The following is a 17,302-nucleotide window of genomic DNA, read 5'->3' as shown; positions in this document are numbered from 1 at the left end:
AAAGCATTCCAGCCATGCGCAACCCAACACCCCCAAACTAAATTGTGAGGGAAAGGAGGGAGTAGAGGTGTTCCGATCTTTCTCCAATCTGTGGTTGAATCTTAGGAACGGACAGAGCCTCAAGCTCACCCATGTTTCATGACCAAGTGGTAGCTGGCACTGAACAACTTCTCAGGGCTGTGTGAATTGGGTGACGGATTGTCCTAGATGCACTATTTTAAAAATCGCGTTCTAATGGAGTCCACATGCAGTTTAAGAGGTAATCAGTGTGTGTTTGACAGAAATGCTGATCTGTGGGTTTCACAGACTTGAAAACTGTGATCTCTTGTTACTGTATGCAACCTTGACCTCCACCTCTGCAGGGGTTCTTCTGTGACTGAACAGGTTATAATTCTAAGCAAAATTCGGAGCAACTGAGTACTTATCTAAGAAGATTACCTTTGGCTGGAGGTGAGCCAAGAGGACATTAATGTCTCTGTCATTTACTGCCGTAAGCCCAGCAGTAAAGAGACAATGGTCAATTGTTCTGACCCTGATGAATTTATAAATTGAGATCACTGTCACGTATGCTTACAGATGTTAACCGGAAAAGTTATATATGCATAAACCCCTGTCTTCCTGGATATGGCAGACAGGTACAATTATATTAAAATGGTTCTAGCACCCACCCCCCACCCCCAAATAGGGGAAAAGCTTCATGACACTGGTCTTGCAACAAAAGCAAAAACAGACAAGTGGGACTCCAAAAACTAAAAAGATTTTGCACAGCAAGGAACACAATCCACAGAGTAGAAAGGAAACCTAGAGAATGGGAGAAAATATGTGCAAACCACATATGGGGTAAGAAGTTAATATCCACAGATATAAAGACCTCTACAACTCAACAGCAAATACAGATTAAGATAGATAGACATTATTAAAAATGGGCAAAAGACACAGAAATTTCTCCAAAGAAGACATACAAATGGCCAACAGGTATTATAAAAAGATGCTCAGCATCTCTAATCATCAGGGAAATGCAAATTAAACCACAATGAGATGTCACCTCACACCTGTTAAAATGGCTATTATAAAAAAAAAAAAAAAGAAAGAAATAAAGAAAGGAAGGAAAAAACCCCACAGGGGCAGCTGGGTGGCTCACTCAGTGGAGCATGCAACCCTTACCTCGGGGTTGGGAGTTCAACATCCATGCTGGGTGGAGAGATTACTTTAAAAGAATAAAACAATAAAATGAAATCTTTTTTTAAAAAGAACAAAAAAATAACAAGTGGTGGTGAGGATGTGAAAAAACAAGAACCCCTGGGCACTGCTGTTGGGAATCTAAAATGGTTCAGCTACTATGGAGAACAGTAGGGAGGTTCCTTAAAATATTAAAAATAGAACTACCCTATGATCCAGCAATCCCACCTCTGGATATTTATCTAAAACATAGGGTATCAGGATTTCAAAGAGATACGTGCACTTTCACGTTCACTGCAGCATGGTTCACGGCAGCAGAGAGCTGGAAACAATCTAAATGTCCATCAATAGACAAATGAATAAAGAAAATGTGATACATACATACAATGGAGTATTAATTAGCTTTTAAAAAAGGAAGAAATGCTGCCGTAACATGGAAGGACCCTGAGGACATTATGCTGAGTGAAAGGAGCCCATCACAGAGGGATGAATACTGCACAATGTCCATGTATATGAAGTATCCCAAAAAGTCAAACTCATAAAAGCTCAAAGAAGAATGAGGGTTACTAGGGGAAATGAGAAGCCGCTGTTCAGTGGGTATAAAGTTTCAGGGGTGCTAGACGGAAACTTCTACCACATTGTGCTTACAGTGAACAATAATGTACTGTACATCCAGAAACTGATTAAGAGGGTAAAAAACCTGGACTGCAATTCCATTTATGTTTAGGAATACATTTGTATTTAGCACCGTGTAAAAACATGCATGAGAAGAAGAAACACCAAATTCAGGATGCGACACCTAGCAGAGAGACGGTCAGGCTTGTGGAAGAATGCACATAATGTTTTAATAACCACATAACACTTTGACTCTTTAATATTCCTTATGCTTTCTTTGTATGCCTCAAGTATTCTATATTTTTTAAAAGTAACTTTAAAAGAAAAGGAAAAAAGCTTGCCCCTGTATCAACTGTTCTCTACCTTCCTTTTACCAAAACAAGATGGATGACAGTCATATGAACAACAGATTACCATGGGTGTGCCCACGTTTTAGAAACAAGAACAAATTCTGCAGTAGAAGCAAAGAAAATAGAGCTACAGAGCCCTTTCTTCTTTTATATTCTTTCTTTTTGGGATGTCGCAATCTCAAAAGTATTTACAAGTTTGTAAGTCCTTATAGTGTCCCAGCAACCATCATATTAAATTGGCTGCTATACGGATAAAATGGAGCATAACTCCTATAGTAATTCCACTTCTGTTTCTCCTGCTCAAGAAATTACTAGATTTCATGCAAGTGAAAATGAAATTATAGGGATAACTCTGCTTTTGTCAAGTTTCAAACACAGTGGTGCCTTAACTTGAACCAGGGCAGTCTGACCCCGAACTTGGACAAGTTTATTACTAGAAACAACCCCCAGAGAATTCTAAAAGTAGGGTTCGGTATAACGAGATGCCTACGGTTGTTGTTTTTCTAAACTCAGAACATTTTCCAATACAAAAAGCATTAACAGTGTAATTACTGTTACTTAAAAAATGATGTGCAAAGGGACTGCCTTTACTATAAAGGGGTAATTTAAATAAAAAACCAACATTCACATGAAATATTCACCCAGTTGAGATAAAACTGAATACTGCCCTAAATTTACTGGAATAATTCCACAATTGCCAACTTCGCTCTTTTTGTTTGGCTTTGATCTTGGTTTCAAATTTTTAAATTTCACTGTATAATGTAATTACTTCCATGTCCCTAGGGTTCATCCACAGAACAATGTTTTTCCTTGTCCACAGCCAACCTTCTGAGCTATGTATGACAGCAAAACATCACATAAAAGAATTCAGAAGCATAAACAAAGAAAAAAGTGTATGGAGGGAGAACGGGAGGATGAAAAAATTCAAATTTTTCTAATTTACTAATTGAAGACCAACAGATTTTGTACATGTCCAAGGCATCAAGCACAAACAATCCAATTTATCTTTAACCAATATTGTTCAGGACCGCTACTGAGAAACTAAAATTCAGGTTCTATCTTTGTTTGAGACAAAAGATTTTTAGACACAGCTGCAAAGAAGGAGGGAAACAAAATAAATAAATCAAAATTCTCAGATACAGGCAAAGAAGAAGGGTTGTTGACTGGGAATGGAAATCTGTAATGATGTGTGTCAGCAAAAGCTTTCGTATCTTAAAATTCAATCCCTTCCTTTTCATCACTGTGTTTTGAGTACCTCCTTCCCGTGACACTGTCAAAACAATCTTTGCCTTTCACATTTTCCCAGCAATCCACTCATTCCGAACTTTCCAACCACATTTTAGAAAGGCATTCAGAGCTCGCCCCAGGTTAGCAACAACACAGGAACTCCCTCTTGTGGTACAAAAGGGAACTGCCTGCATACACAGGCACTTAAGCCAAGAAGTTCTTTTTCTATCATTGGAAGAGGTATTTCAATGTCCTCATTTTATAGACAAGGCAACAGCCTGAGGTCCAGCAACTGACTCCCTCAAGGTATTTCAACCAAGAATATACTTAAAGCGGGATCTGACCACATCATAAGTCTAAAGTAATAGGTAGAACCTAATTTTAACTTGTGCTTTGATGTGGTTTCAAAGCAACTGTTTACATAGTATCTTTGGTTTAATGTATATTCATGATCATCTTTTAAAAAACAGAAAAGCAAATAATGGGCAAAATTCTTCATGAGAAAGGAGTTGTTTTCCAAATTATTCTTCAATCTTCTCAAAAAGTATAAAATAAGGTATTATTTTGTGTATCATGAATCTACTTCTTTCAAATAAGGACAAGGCAGAAATATGTAGAATTTCTAAAATAATAAACTGTCATCCTTCTTTACATGCTACAGTCAATGGACATGAATAAGAATTTATATTCTGTGTTAATGACATGTCAAAAAATTGAATTCTAAATCCCTTTACTATGAATCTTTAACATGAATTAATATGATTAAAAGTACCTCCTTTACAAGGTTGTTTTAAAAGTTAAAACGAGCTGATACACATAAAAGACTGAGCGGTCTTTTCTCAAGTTTACCCATTTTCATCTTCTTTATATGAAAGTAGTACAAAGAGTATACCTTATAAATGATAAAAATACAGAGATGAGAGGAAAAACTAAATTTTTAAATGTGATAGGTTTTCATGGGCAAGGATTTGCGCACTCTGTAATTACCCTGTTTTTCAGAGAATGATTCTACCTACAACCGTGAGACAGACTATAGCCCGTGGTACTGCACACACACACAGCCAGCCAAGACCATGTCAGTTTTCTTCCCTCCCCAATCCTTCAGGTGTGTCCTGCCAAAGCTGGACAATGGGTCAGAGCATCATCTTTAAAGTTCAGTCAAGGGGCGCCTGGGTGGCGCAGTCGTTAAGCATCTGCCTTTGGCTCAGGGCGTGATCCCGGCGTCGTGGGATCGAGCCCCACATCAGGCTCCTCTGCTGGGAGCCTGCTTCTTCCTCTCCCACTCCCCCTGCTTGTGTTCCCTCTCTCGCTGGCTGTCTCTATCTCTGTCAAATAAATAAATAAAATCTTTTAAAAAAATAAATAAATAAAATAAAATAAAGTTCAGTCGAGTAATCTGCGAACAGCTGCATTCCTCGGACAAAACCTCCAAAGTGAATTCTCGTTTTCCCAAATCAACAAGCAAAACAAATACAACCCCTGGGGGTCTTGCATTCCCCCCTCGAGGATGGATACCACCACCTGCTGAGATGGCGAAGGGCGAAAGCTGAACTAATCTCTGACTCCTTTTTTCTTTTGTATCCTTCAAATTCGGCTAGTCACAAAGTCAAAAGTTAGGTCACCCCAGTCACTGAATCTCTTCACCCTTCTTTCCTTTCAAGTCAATGCCACAGCGTTCAAGGCTCCAGCAAACTTCCCCCCCACCTGGATAAGAGCCAAGTCCAATTTACCCTTCAAAACTCAGCTCTCCACGTTCCCTTCTCCAGAGCCTTCCCAGCCCCTCTCTGTAAATGCCCCTCATCCCTCCTGAGGCAGGTTAGCATCAGCCCCCACCTCTACCCCACCCCCATACTTCTGTTATCTTTGCAGGTAATCTTATCTTCAGAGTGCCTGACTAATATGAGTGTCCCATATATCTTTGCGGAATAAAGGGTTTACCTGGGGGGAGGGAAAAGGAGGTAAAGTAGAATTTGGTTAAATAGCTGGTACTTTATTTGGGAAAATGAATTAACGATTTGCAGTCAAAGCCTTGGTTGTTTCCAAAATAAATTTTTCAATTTGCATAGAATGAGGCAGAATCATGGGCAAAACGTTCCAGGGTTGTTGCAAATGTTTCATCAAAATTCGGCAACTTCTGACCAGAAAGAGACGCTCTTTGACCTAAAGAAGTAAAATTCAATTTCCTGTTTTATCTATGAAGATGTGCAGGAGGTGAAGGCAAGAAGTCACAGCCCCGGAAAGACTGATCCCTCGTGTGGTGCAGAATATGGCTAGGCCCAGCCAGAAAAGTGCTCCGGAAGGACTTCTCTTGCTTGCAATCTATATCCCCATCCCCATCCCCAAAGGATCTTATGCCCAGAGTACCTGGTATCTCCCCATACATGGGGCGGGGGACAGGTGGGTAGACACCCAACACTTAGAAGAGTGTGCCCTTCACTTAGAAGGGTGTGCCCTTCTGTATCTAAAACGTGCAAAGGTGTTAGGCTGCCATCAATTTCCTTCCTGATTCCCTACCACCACACACTGGAACTACTTTACACGAACAGAATATTAATCTAAGAAACTACCATTTCTTCCAGTGGCGGGGGGGTGGGGGTGGGTGTTGACAGTTATTAAACATAAAGCCAGTGTTCATGTGCTAGGGAAATACAGCTGTTACTGGTCGCTGAACTCTGTGAAAGACAACTAATAATGATTTGTTTCACAATTAGAATCCAAAGAGCACTTGATATAGGGCATGAATCTAACAGGTCTCACCAAAGTATTCCAAAGCAATATATTACAATGGAATCAGCCATCTAGTCCAATTTCTTGAATGGTCATCTTAATGAGAATTTAATTTTTTGAGTGGCTACTCACTTCTTTAACGGCTTCATTGAGGTATAATCTACATGCCATGGAAGTCATCCATTTTAAGTGTACAATTAGCTATGCTTTGGTAAATTTCTACAGCTGCACAACTATCACCAAGAATGGTTCCATCACCCCAACAGTCCCCTTGTACTGCTTTACGGCCAGTCTCTGCTCCCACTTCGGGCCCCAGGCAACTGCTAATCTCACCTAGGCTTTGCCTTCCCTAAAATTTTCATATAAATGGTAGCATACAATATACAGTCCTTTGTTTCTGGTTTCTTTCACTTGGCATAAAGTTTTTGAGGCTTACCCATGTCGTAGCATGTATCGGTAGCATGAATTAATTAGTGCTCCGTTCTTTTTCATGGCTAAATAATAATCCATTGTATGAACACAACACATTTTGCTTATCTGTTCACCTGTGGATGAACTAAACTGTTTCCAGTTTTTGTCTATTACAAATAATGCTGCTATGAACATTCCTTTGGTTTTCAAATGGGCACAATTTTTATGACCCAGGGGTAATTCATATATAATAAACTGCACATATGTGAAATGTACAATCTGATAAATCTTGACATATGTATACACCCAAGAAACTACTGTGCATAATCAAGATAATGAATCCATAATCACCTCTGATGTTTCATGTGCCCCTCTCCCTTTAGAATCCTTTTCTCCTTCCTCCCCTAAGCCAGCCATTGATCTGCAACCAATGATCTGCTCTGTCATTATCAATTAGTGTGCATTTTGTAGAAATTCACCTAAATGGAATCAGACAGTACTGGTACTTGTGGGGCAGGGGGAGGTACCAGCTTTACTCATGCAGAATAATTACTTTGAGATTCATATACGCTGTCTGTATGTATCAACAGTCCATGCCTTTTCATCACTGAGTAGCACTGCATTATATGGCTATGCCAATTTGCTTATCCATTCATCTGCTGACGGGCATTTACACACGATTTCCAGTTTTTGACCATCACAGATAAAGCTGTCATGAACATTGTATATAAGTTTTTGTCTAGATATATGCCGTTACTTCTCCTGAGTGCCTAGCTGGGGAGGCACCTGCTGGGTCGTATATTAAGTGTATGCTGAACTTTTTAACAAACTGTTTCCCAACAATGCCTGCCTGTACCATCCATTTTACATTCCCACCAGCAATGTGTGAGCTTCCTGTTGTGTGTGTTTTTTTTTTTTTTTTTTTGCATCCTTGCCAACACATGGCAGTCTTTTTAATTTTAGCCATTAGAGTGGGTGTATAGCAATATCTTATTATGGGTCTAATTTGCACTTCCCTAATGATTAATGATGTTGAAAATTTTTTCATGTGTGTATTTACCATTCATGTACCTTCTCTTATGAAATATCTATCCAAATCTTTCACACATTTTAAAATTATGATTAAGTTAGTAATTAATCTTATGACTGAGTTTTAAGAAAGTTCTTTATGTATTTTCGAGATACAAATCCCTTATCAGACATCTGTTTTGTAAATATTTTCTGTCAGTTTGTGGCCTGACTTCTCATTTTAACAGTGGTGTCTTCTGAAAAGCAAAACTTTAATTTTGAGGAAGTCCAGTTTATCCTTTTTTTCTTTTTATATACTTCATGCTTTTTATATCTTATTTGCTAAGTCTTTATGTAACTCAAGACACGACAACTTCTTGCTGTGTTTTCTTCTTTACATTTCCTATGATCCACTTTAAGTTCATTTTTGTGTATATTGTAAGGTAAAGATCAGGGCTCAGTTTAGTTCATGTGGGTATCCACCTGTGGCACAACTGTTTGCTGAAAGGACTATGTCGTCCCTGCTCAATCACATCCGCACCTCTATTGAAAAGTAGTAGCGGGGTGGGGGACGCGGAGCAGGGCACCTGGCGGCTCAGTCAGTTAAGCTTCCGACTCCTGATTTTGGCTCAGGTCATGATCTCAGGGTCCTGAGATCGAGCCCCACATGGGGCTCCAAGCTCAGCAGGGAGTCTGCTTGCAGATTCTCTCCCTCTGCCCCTCCCCCCACACGCTCAGGCACTCACTCTCTCACTCTCATAAATAAATAAATCTTAAAAAAAGAAAAGAAAGAAAGAAAAAGAAAAGGGAAAGTAGTGGATCACACAGGGTATGTGTCTGGTTCTGGATATTCCATTCCACTGATCTCTGTGTCCATCCCTATGCAAACACCACGCACTGTCTTTATTACTGTAGCTTCAGGGTAAGTTTTGAAAGCAACTTCTTCTTTTTTAAAGTACAAGCCCCCTTACTTCTTTTTTAAAGTTATTTTGATTATCCTAGATTCTCTGCATTTCCATATGAATTTTAGACTCTGTTTTTTCTATAAATACTTTTCAAAAAATTCTTTCTGGAATTTTGACAACTTTGTTGAATCTGTAGATAATTTGGGGGAAACTACCACATTAACTATGTTGCCTTCCAACCTATAAACACGGGCATTACACGTAAGACCAATGTTCACGTGCTAGGGAAATACAGGTATCACTGCTCATTAAATTCTGTGAAAGACAACTAATAACGATATTCCTACTTAATTGGGTATTCTTACTATCCTTCTCTTAGTAAACTTCTCATTAAATTTAGTCCTACGTATTTTGGTCTTTTTGATGCTATTATGAATGGTTTTGCCTATTCTTGACATTTCATATAAATGGAATGCTCTCCTCTCACTTAGCATAATGTTAAAGTTCATCCACATTATGGCGTGTGTCAGTACACTCTTCCTTTTTGCTGCCAAACAGAATTCCACTGTATGGATACCCCACATTTTAATCTCCAATCATCAGCTGGCAGACCTCAGTTTTCCAAGAGATGATGGTTCTTTTAGTAACCTGCTTATACTTAAACTGAGGATCTGTCTCTCCACGAACGTAGTCTGTTATCTTCACTTAGCTTTAATTTTTTTTAAATTTTTTTCAAGTCATCTCTACACCCAACGTGGGGCTCAAACTCACAACCCTGAGATCAACAGTTGCACACTCCATCGAGTGAGCCAGCGAGGCACCCCCACTTCGTTTCTAAAATTTGCATTTCTGTCCTCTGGTCTGGTTCCCTATGGGTTACCTTTGTGTCTGCACAGAGTACTGGTCAGCCATAGTGATCTGGGCAGAGGCTGTGTGTGAACACTTTGTACCTGGTAAGGCTTCCACCCACCACTGAGGGAGTTGCATGTGGGTCGTAAAAGCATTCAGAGTTGTCCCCAGCTCTCAAGGAACTCCCTTGACTTTCGCTTTTTGCTGGGTTCTCTTGAGTATCGATCCCCTAGGCATGCAAAGTGAGGAGCTGGCCACCACTGTGTGGAGAGCTGATGTCAGCCCTTCTATGCCTCTCTCGTTTCTGGGATCTCCCTGCTAAACTTCTGGATGGTGGCCCCGAACCAGGACTGCAACACTGAGGCGGCAAAGCTATAAGTTTTCTGCGTCCATTATGAATCGAGCACGCCACTTTCCGCCATCAAAGCTGTGGGTGTTTACTGCCAACCCCCACCAAACTGCATCTATCACTTCTGGTAAAAAGTACAAGCTGGTAAAACTGGAGTTATCACCGAGTGAGACAAGAGGCGGGAGAGGGGCCCAGGAAAGAAGGCCACAAACTCCCACTCTGATTATCCAAGGTTCCAGCGTATTTATTGTCTGCTTTCCCAGTCTATTTCCAGTACCCAGAAAGGATTGCTTTTGTCAATCCTGTCCAATTTTATACTTGTTTTATTGAGAAGGAACCACCCAACTCTTCACATCATCATTAATGGGACTGACCTTGGCCATCCATTTTTAATTTCTCAACCTCCCATAACATAATCTCTTAAAAAAATAAAGTAGGACTATAATTCCACTTCAAGTATCAAATACAGAACTGCTTTCCAAGTGTGACATAAAATTTATCATCATAGCCTGAATATTTTCCATTAAGAGCCCTTCCACACAGTGCCAGCAAACTAACATTACATTGAAAGTACCAAAACAGTCAGATGTTCAGTAATTTTGAGGTTCCTAGGGAATTAACTGAATGACTACTTGGATCTCAGCTGTGGCCCTTAGCCACAAAAACTCTACGATGGCCCAAGAGACGACGGGTTCTGTGATGTTATTAACAAAGCTTGACACAGGCAGAAAGGAAATCCTTGCAGATTCCATTAGTATTATTATATAAGTATTCTCAATCCAGATTTTGTAATCCAATTTTTTCTCCTATTATTCCAAATACTGTCACAAAACTCTCAAGCCTAACTTGTCTGGGACATCATATTTATAGAATGCTTTGTAGTTGACAAAGCTTTTTCATCTCCTGTCTCATGTGATCCCCATGAAAACCTCACGTAGTAGGTAGAGCAAATATCGTCCTCACTTTATACCTGTCAGAACCGAAATACACACGGATTAAGTGTTCTACATAGCTAGTAAATCAGATCTAAGATCCAGTTACTCGTCTTGTGACCTTGTGCATGTCTTTGCTTCCATTTCTTCCAACATTTTGGCAACTACCTTAAAGGTAAGGAGAAGAGATTACCCCCAAACAATAGCTTTCTCCACACTTTTGGTTGAGAACAGGCTTAACATTTATTTCCTTAAAAATTGTAATCATAGCAATGTGAATGCACTCCCTGAGCAAGAAAAAATGAAGCCAAATTTTCTAACAACTACACAAAAGCGACCTTTAACATAATGCCAACCTCTCCACACACACACAACATATACACACACTACGAAACACTTTTCTAGGAAACCTTCCTGGGAAGGAAACGCTAACCCTACCCACACACACAGACACAAGGTGATGGTCGTAAGTGTCACCAACCTGGTGGGTCACTTCAGAAGAGTATCTTGAAATCTCTTAATACACACATTGGGAGAAATGTGGTAATTTCTCTCATCTAGAAAACGGAAACCAAACCGTTCCCTGACCCCCTCTTGCATCCACGGTTCCTCAGAAGAGGGTCTACACTCATCCTCTTGTAGGCATCTCCTCCAACTCTCCCTTGAACCTGTTCCATATGGGCTTTTGTCTCCACCACTTCAGTAAAACCTCTTGCCAAGCTCACTAATAACCTCCTCGTTGCTAAATCCAACGATCAATTTTTAGCTCCCGTCTTACCTAACCCATCAGCAGCATCTGACAAGGCTGGTTATTCTCAGAACACTTTCTCCTCTTGGTGACTAGAATATCCCAATGTCTCGTCTGTTCCTCAGGCTCTCGTGCTGAGACTCCAATTCTTGCAGTGGTCCCTGGCTCAGGTCTTCTCCCTCCTTTTCTTTTTTTTTTTCTTTTTTAAATTATTGACACCGAAGTACAAAGATGCAGCTTCTAGACCTGGGTCCGCTGCAACACGGGCATGTGACCTTGTGCGAGTCCCTTCATCGCCCTGAATTTCGTTTTATTAATCTCTGGAGTGGAGGAGGCAGGCTGAGAGGTTCTCCAAGGTAAATTCCAGCCCTCAGACTCAGCGGCCATATTTAAAAAGTACTAATTTCCAAAGAACTGATTTGATTATTAGGTAACATTTCTCAAAGTTATCGTGTTTCCCCTACTAGCTTTGACTTATTTTATTGTTTTCTATTCTTATCAAAGTCAAACACGTACGGAGCGTGTAGAGTCAAACACTCAGCAAGGCTTGTGAAAAACAGCAGCCCACCTTCCTCACATTCGTCCCTCTTCAGAGGTGCTTTAAAAAAAAAAAAAAAAAAAAAAAACTTCGAACCTGCAGAAAAGTTCAAAGTGTTCGGGTATTCGTGCCTGAATCATCCTCGTCTAAAGGCCCACGGCTGACGTTTTCGCATATTCCTTCCAGTTTTTTCTATACTTCCTTTGTGCCAGACCATCCAAAAGGAAGAGAGAGATGTGGAGCCCTTCACTCCTGACTACTTCAGTGTGCGACTTCCAGAGACAAGAGCATCTCGTATGCAGCACGGGGCCGACGGGCCTCTCTGAGCGTGGACGGTGCTCCCATATTACTGTCTGCTCCCTCCTCTTTTCCATCTGTTCTCACTCCCTTGGTGGCCTCACCTCTTCTTAGGGCTTTAAAGTAATGGTAATTGCTTATAATGTCCAATTTGCCTCTTCAGGCCGGACCTCTCAATGAACTCCAGACTCTGCCTACTTGACCTTTCCATTTAGATGTCTAAAGAGGCATCTCAAACTTCATGTGTCCCAAAATGAGCAGCCCCCTCCCTGTCAATCTCTTTGTCCCAGTCTCAGCAAGAGGCAACTCCATCCTTCAGCTGTTCAGGCTGCAAATGCAGTCATCCGTGACACGTCTCTCTCTCTCTCTCTCTCTCTCTCATCTTCCACACCCAGTTCCACAGTAACGGGTAACTAGAATTCCCTCCCTTCTCATCACTCCTTGTTTATGGGCTCTGCACCACCATCGCTCACATGGGTCACTGCTGTACCCTTGGGGCTCTCTGCTTCCACCCTTGCAAATGCTCCCACCCTCCCCAGAGGAGTCTAGTCAAAACAGCTTCCATAGAAACATCCAGTCACTTCTCTTCTCAAAACCCACCAAGTGAGCTCCATCTTACTGGAACCAAAGTCCTTGCAAATGCTCACCTGCTATGTTCTTGCATTACCTTTCATTTCCTCTCCCCCTCACTCACTCCACTCCAAACCATCACCACACCTCTTTCTGCCACTGGATCAAGCCAGGCACACTCCTGCCGCAAGGTCCTTGTGTATCTACTCCCTGTGCCTGAAACACTCTTCCCCCAAATGTCTACAGGGTCTTTCTCTCACCTTCCTCAGTGAGGCTTTCCTTGAACACCCTACCTTGTTTCCAAATCACTTATGGCTTTCTAATAGACTGTATTTTTTTTTTCTTATCTGTTTTTAGTCTGTCTGCTTTTAGTCTCCACTAGAATGCTAACTCCATGAAAGCAGGACATTTTATAAGTAGGCTCCACATCCAGCATGGAGCCCGGCATGGGGCTTGAACTCATGACGCCAAGATCGAGACCTGAGCTGAAATCAAGAGTCAGACACTTAACCGAATGAGCCGCCCAGGTGCCCCGGGATGTTTTATTTTGTTCCCTACTGTACGGCCAGTGCCTAGAATACTGTCTGGCACATGTTAGGTACCAGGAAATATCTGATGAATAAAAGAATCACATCATCCAAATAATACAGATTTAAATTAATTATCTATACACACACCAGAAGGTTCAAGCTTACAGAATGCTGAGTAATGGATAACTAAGAATGCTGATCACATATGACTACTTCTGCCCATTGGAAATATAATGTAATCCACAGGTAATTTAGAATTTTCTAGCAGTCACATAAAAATGTAAAAGAAAACAAGTGAAATGTTTAAAGTGATTTATTTAACCTAATATATCCAAAATATTGTCATTTCGACATGTGATTCACACAAAAATTATTAATAAAATATTTTACAGACTTTTTTTCACACAGTCTTTGAATGTGGTGTGTATTTTATGCACAACACATCCCAGTGATGCTAGCCACATTTTAAATGTCAGTAGCTACATGTGGCCAGTGGCTGCCATATGGGACAGCACAGATATAGACCAAATTTAAATAACCCCAACATAGAAGGGAAACATGTGTATACTTATTAATCGTTTTGAACTTCGTATTTCAAAACAAGACCCTGGTACGACCTCACGGTTTCCTAGTTTTGTTAAAACAGTTTCAATTGCTATGACAAGAGGAGTAATAGCTTTAATTCTGAGAAATGATTTATATCAGATTACTGGCTCAAGTCTTTAAATTTCATTCAGATGTTTTGATTAGAAAGCATGTATGCCTTTCTTTCTTAGTCTCCTCAATTAAAAAAGAAAGTTAAATCCAGAGAGATTCTGTGTTCTTATCTACGTTAGCAGGAAAAAAAAAATCATTATTTTCTAATAGAGAGAGCTATTAAAATTCTACTTCCACAACACAAACCGGTATTTATTTCAAGTTAACCAAAATACATTCTATGTTAAAAGACAATTTCAGTATAGACACAGTCATATTTTTAAAATTTGTAAGTTGCCTTACCAATAATTTTGCATTTCACAACATAAAAGTAAAACAAAGCACTAGGGAGAATACTTTTAAATTTTTAATATACGCATTTAGGTCTTCACTATGTTTCTTACAAGCTCAAGTATTATGCATGGAAAATGTTTTCACGACCTTTTTTTTATCATCAGGGGATTAATTTCTTCTGGAATCTCATTCCTTATTAATATTCACTTGTCGGAATTACAATAATTGCCATCCTTATTCAACAACAAAACTTAAAGGATCCAATTAAAATGCATAATACTTTAAAAACCTTTAAAGTCACAAAATTTTATTTTTTTCTTCAGCAGTTAAACACAACACACAGCAGCATCTCTACTTACTCAGATGTTACAGGGAGTTATTGATCACCCCCCCTAAACTGGCAGCTTTGAGCTTAGACCATCAGCAAGTCAGAGAAACTCCAGAAGGCAAAATATCTTCTACTCTTCAAAAGCATTAATAAAATGCCTGTGTGAGGGGGAAAAAAACGGGAGTTACAACCAAGAGAGAACTCTCTCAAGTGTACTGGTCTAGATAGGCAGTTCTCCTTTTCATTCTCTTCTTTTTAAGTGAGGGCTCAGAAGACGTTAATTCACGGCCCCTGGGGGTGAGGGTGAGCTGAGCTGGCAATACTTGGGATTACAACCGCCCTCTGTTTTCAGAACTAAGTTGGGAGAAGCCCAACTTAGTTTAATAATACATGCATCCTGCACTATAACCTGATTACCCTTTTACCGGTCTGATCCTTCAACCAGTAGAGATCCTCATTCTCTAACCACACAAATGAAGACACTTTCAAGAGTAAAAAGAGGAACTTTGGAAATATTTATTAACTAATAAACTGTCTTTATTATTTGGTTAATAGTCCAAAAAATAAAAATAATGTACATCCACTATATTAAAGCAAAAATTAGGGGTTTATTTACATTACATGAATACTTAAAAGATCATTAGCAAATTAATTATTTTTGGCACATATTCTTGCACTTCAATCTGTTTTCTTAATAGATTCCATATATAATAGTGTGTCACTCGTACTGTGTCTGGGGGGGGGAAAAGGTTGACATGGTCTTATTTTTTTTAATTTTTCAAAGTTGCCAAAGTCTTTTTCAAAGTTTCATTTTGTGTTAGATAATCTGAAATCACAGACATCATCTGACTCTTCTGTACAGATGTTGTTTTCAACAAGAAATGCTCTTTTTACAGCTGCTGAGAAACCTGGAGAGCTCAATTCTACCTTTTTCATACCAAAATTTTTAAGTATTTCAGTCTAAAGATTTTACGGATAGTATCTTTTTTGCCTAAATTGGTGTTCCTTCTTCCACACTCATTGCCTCCAATCCACTCACCAGGACACCCCCCCCATACACACACTTTTCTTCCCCAGTGCAAATCCCATCACGTCACTTCTCAACTTCCCAACTTCCCAATGGCTTCCCATTGCTCCCTGAATGCAATCCAAAACCTTAACAGGACCTCCAAAGCTCAGAGAGACGTGGTGCCTCCCTACCTCTCAAACCCTCCAAAGCAGCAGGTCCTCCCCTGTCCAGTGTCTCTCTGATCCCTCTGCTCCGGACGTTCTTCTCAGTACTCTGAAAGACTCCTAATGCCCCCAAATCTAAGTTACCTCACGGTAACTCCTCTCTCCCAAAAAATACTCTGTACTTTTCCTACAAAGCATTCATGAAAATCCGTACTGACTTGTGTGCTTTTAGAAAGCCTATCTCCACTAGACGGCAAAAACTTCATGAGAGTGTAGACATCACTCCTGTTTGGTTCACCTCTTAATCTACCAATCTTCTTACCCAGCACCTGGCACGGTCCTTGCCACCTTGTGAACCTTTGGTAAATATTTGGTGAATGAATGAATTAAAGACTGAGAAGGAGAAAGTAAGGAGACAAAGGGCAATCTAGTTATTTCAGTCAACTCATGATTTATGACCAAAACACCTCACAATCCTAAATCCAACTACATCATCAATGGCCCCCTCTACACAGGACAATTCTCATCAGCATACAAACAGTCTGTACTTCCTCCCAACCTGAAGGAAAGGGAGAGAGAGAAAGACCTCTCTCTTGGCCCCATGTTCTCTAATCCAATTTTATAGGAATACTCAAAGAGCTGACTGTATCTGTTGTCTCCAATTCTTTCCTCCCATCCTCACTTGAACCCAATCCAATCAGGCTTTTGTCCCCACTGCTGTCCTGAAACTGCTCTTGTTAAAGCCACCAATGACCTCCATCCCGAACTAGGTTAGGTGTTGGTATCTATCCAACCATTCAACTATCCCACCATCTTGAACTATCCAGGCACTGAGACAGGCACTTAAAAGGAATTATCCTTTAAACAGCCACTCCCTAAGGCAGGTAGCATTGTTATCTCCAGAGAGAGCCTAACTGAACTCATTCAAGGCCACTTGGGGGGGGGGGGGGGACTGGAAGAGACAATTTTTACTAAATCTAATAGTCAACTTTCATCTTAACTGGACCTCGTCTTCCCGAACCTGTCCTGTATTTAACAGAGCTGATCACTTTCTTTAAACACTCTCTGCTTGGTTTCTAGGACACCACATTCTCCCTGACTCTCCTCCTTCACAGGCTATTCCTTCTTAGACTTCTCATTACGCCAAGGGCAGGGCTTTCGGTTCTCAAACCTCTATCTCTACTCCCTCCTCTTGCTCATCTCAATGGGTCTCATGGCCCTTTAAATACCACCAGTAAGAGCCTGAACCTCTTCCCTTAACTCAAGGCTAATATTTTCAGCTCCCTACTTGACATCTCCTCTTGGATGTCTAACAGACATTTCACACTTAACATCAACCCATGCCAAACTCCTGATGTTCCACCCCACTAAGACTGATGCTCCTACAGGAGTCCCCATCTCACTAAATGGTAATTCAATCTTCCAAGTCATCCCTGACTTTTCCCTCTCCCTCGCACCACATATCCAATCCATCAGCAATTCCTGTTGGCTCGGTCTTAGAAATTAATCTAAGTATCTAAATTCTAACTACTTCTCCCTACTTCTACTCCCAGAACTACTACCTGAGTCACCTTTG

The 17,302-nt window shown here is 40.4% G+C and overlaps 1 long non-coding RNA gene across 23 annotated transcripts in view; it reads right to left on the bottom strand.

Annotated features, from left to right (window-relative positions):
- LOC123788947 (uncharacterized) overlaps positions 1-17,302 on the bottom strand; it is a 208,557-nt gene that overhangs the window by 145,489 nt on the left and 45,766 nt on the right. For 20 of the 23 annotated variants that reach the window (XR_015723849.1, XR_006778619.2, XR_015723856.1 and 17 more), the window contains one exon: positions 14,585-14,711. The exons of the other annotated variants lie outside the window; for them this stretch is intronic. This is a non-coding gene — a long non-coding RNA (uncharacterized LOC123788947). The remainder of the gene's footprint in view (positions 1-14,584; positions 14,712-17,302) is intronic. 23 annotated transcript variants of the gene reach the window in all.

The sequence above is a fragment of the Ursus americanus genome, chromosome 3 (genome assembly GCF_024610735.1).
Source record: "Ursus americanus isolate L20-20 chromosome 3, mUrsAme1.1.p, whole genome shotgun sequence".
NCBI classification, from domain to species: Eukaryota; Metazoa; Chordata; class Mammalia; order Carnivora; family Ursidae; genus Ursus; species Ursus americanus.
This window is presented reverse-complemented; position numbering and strand designations above follow the sequence as displayed.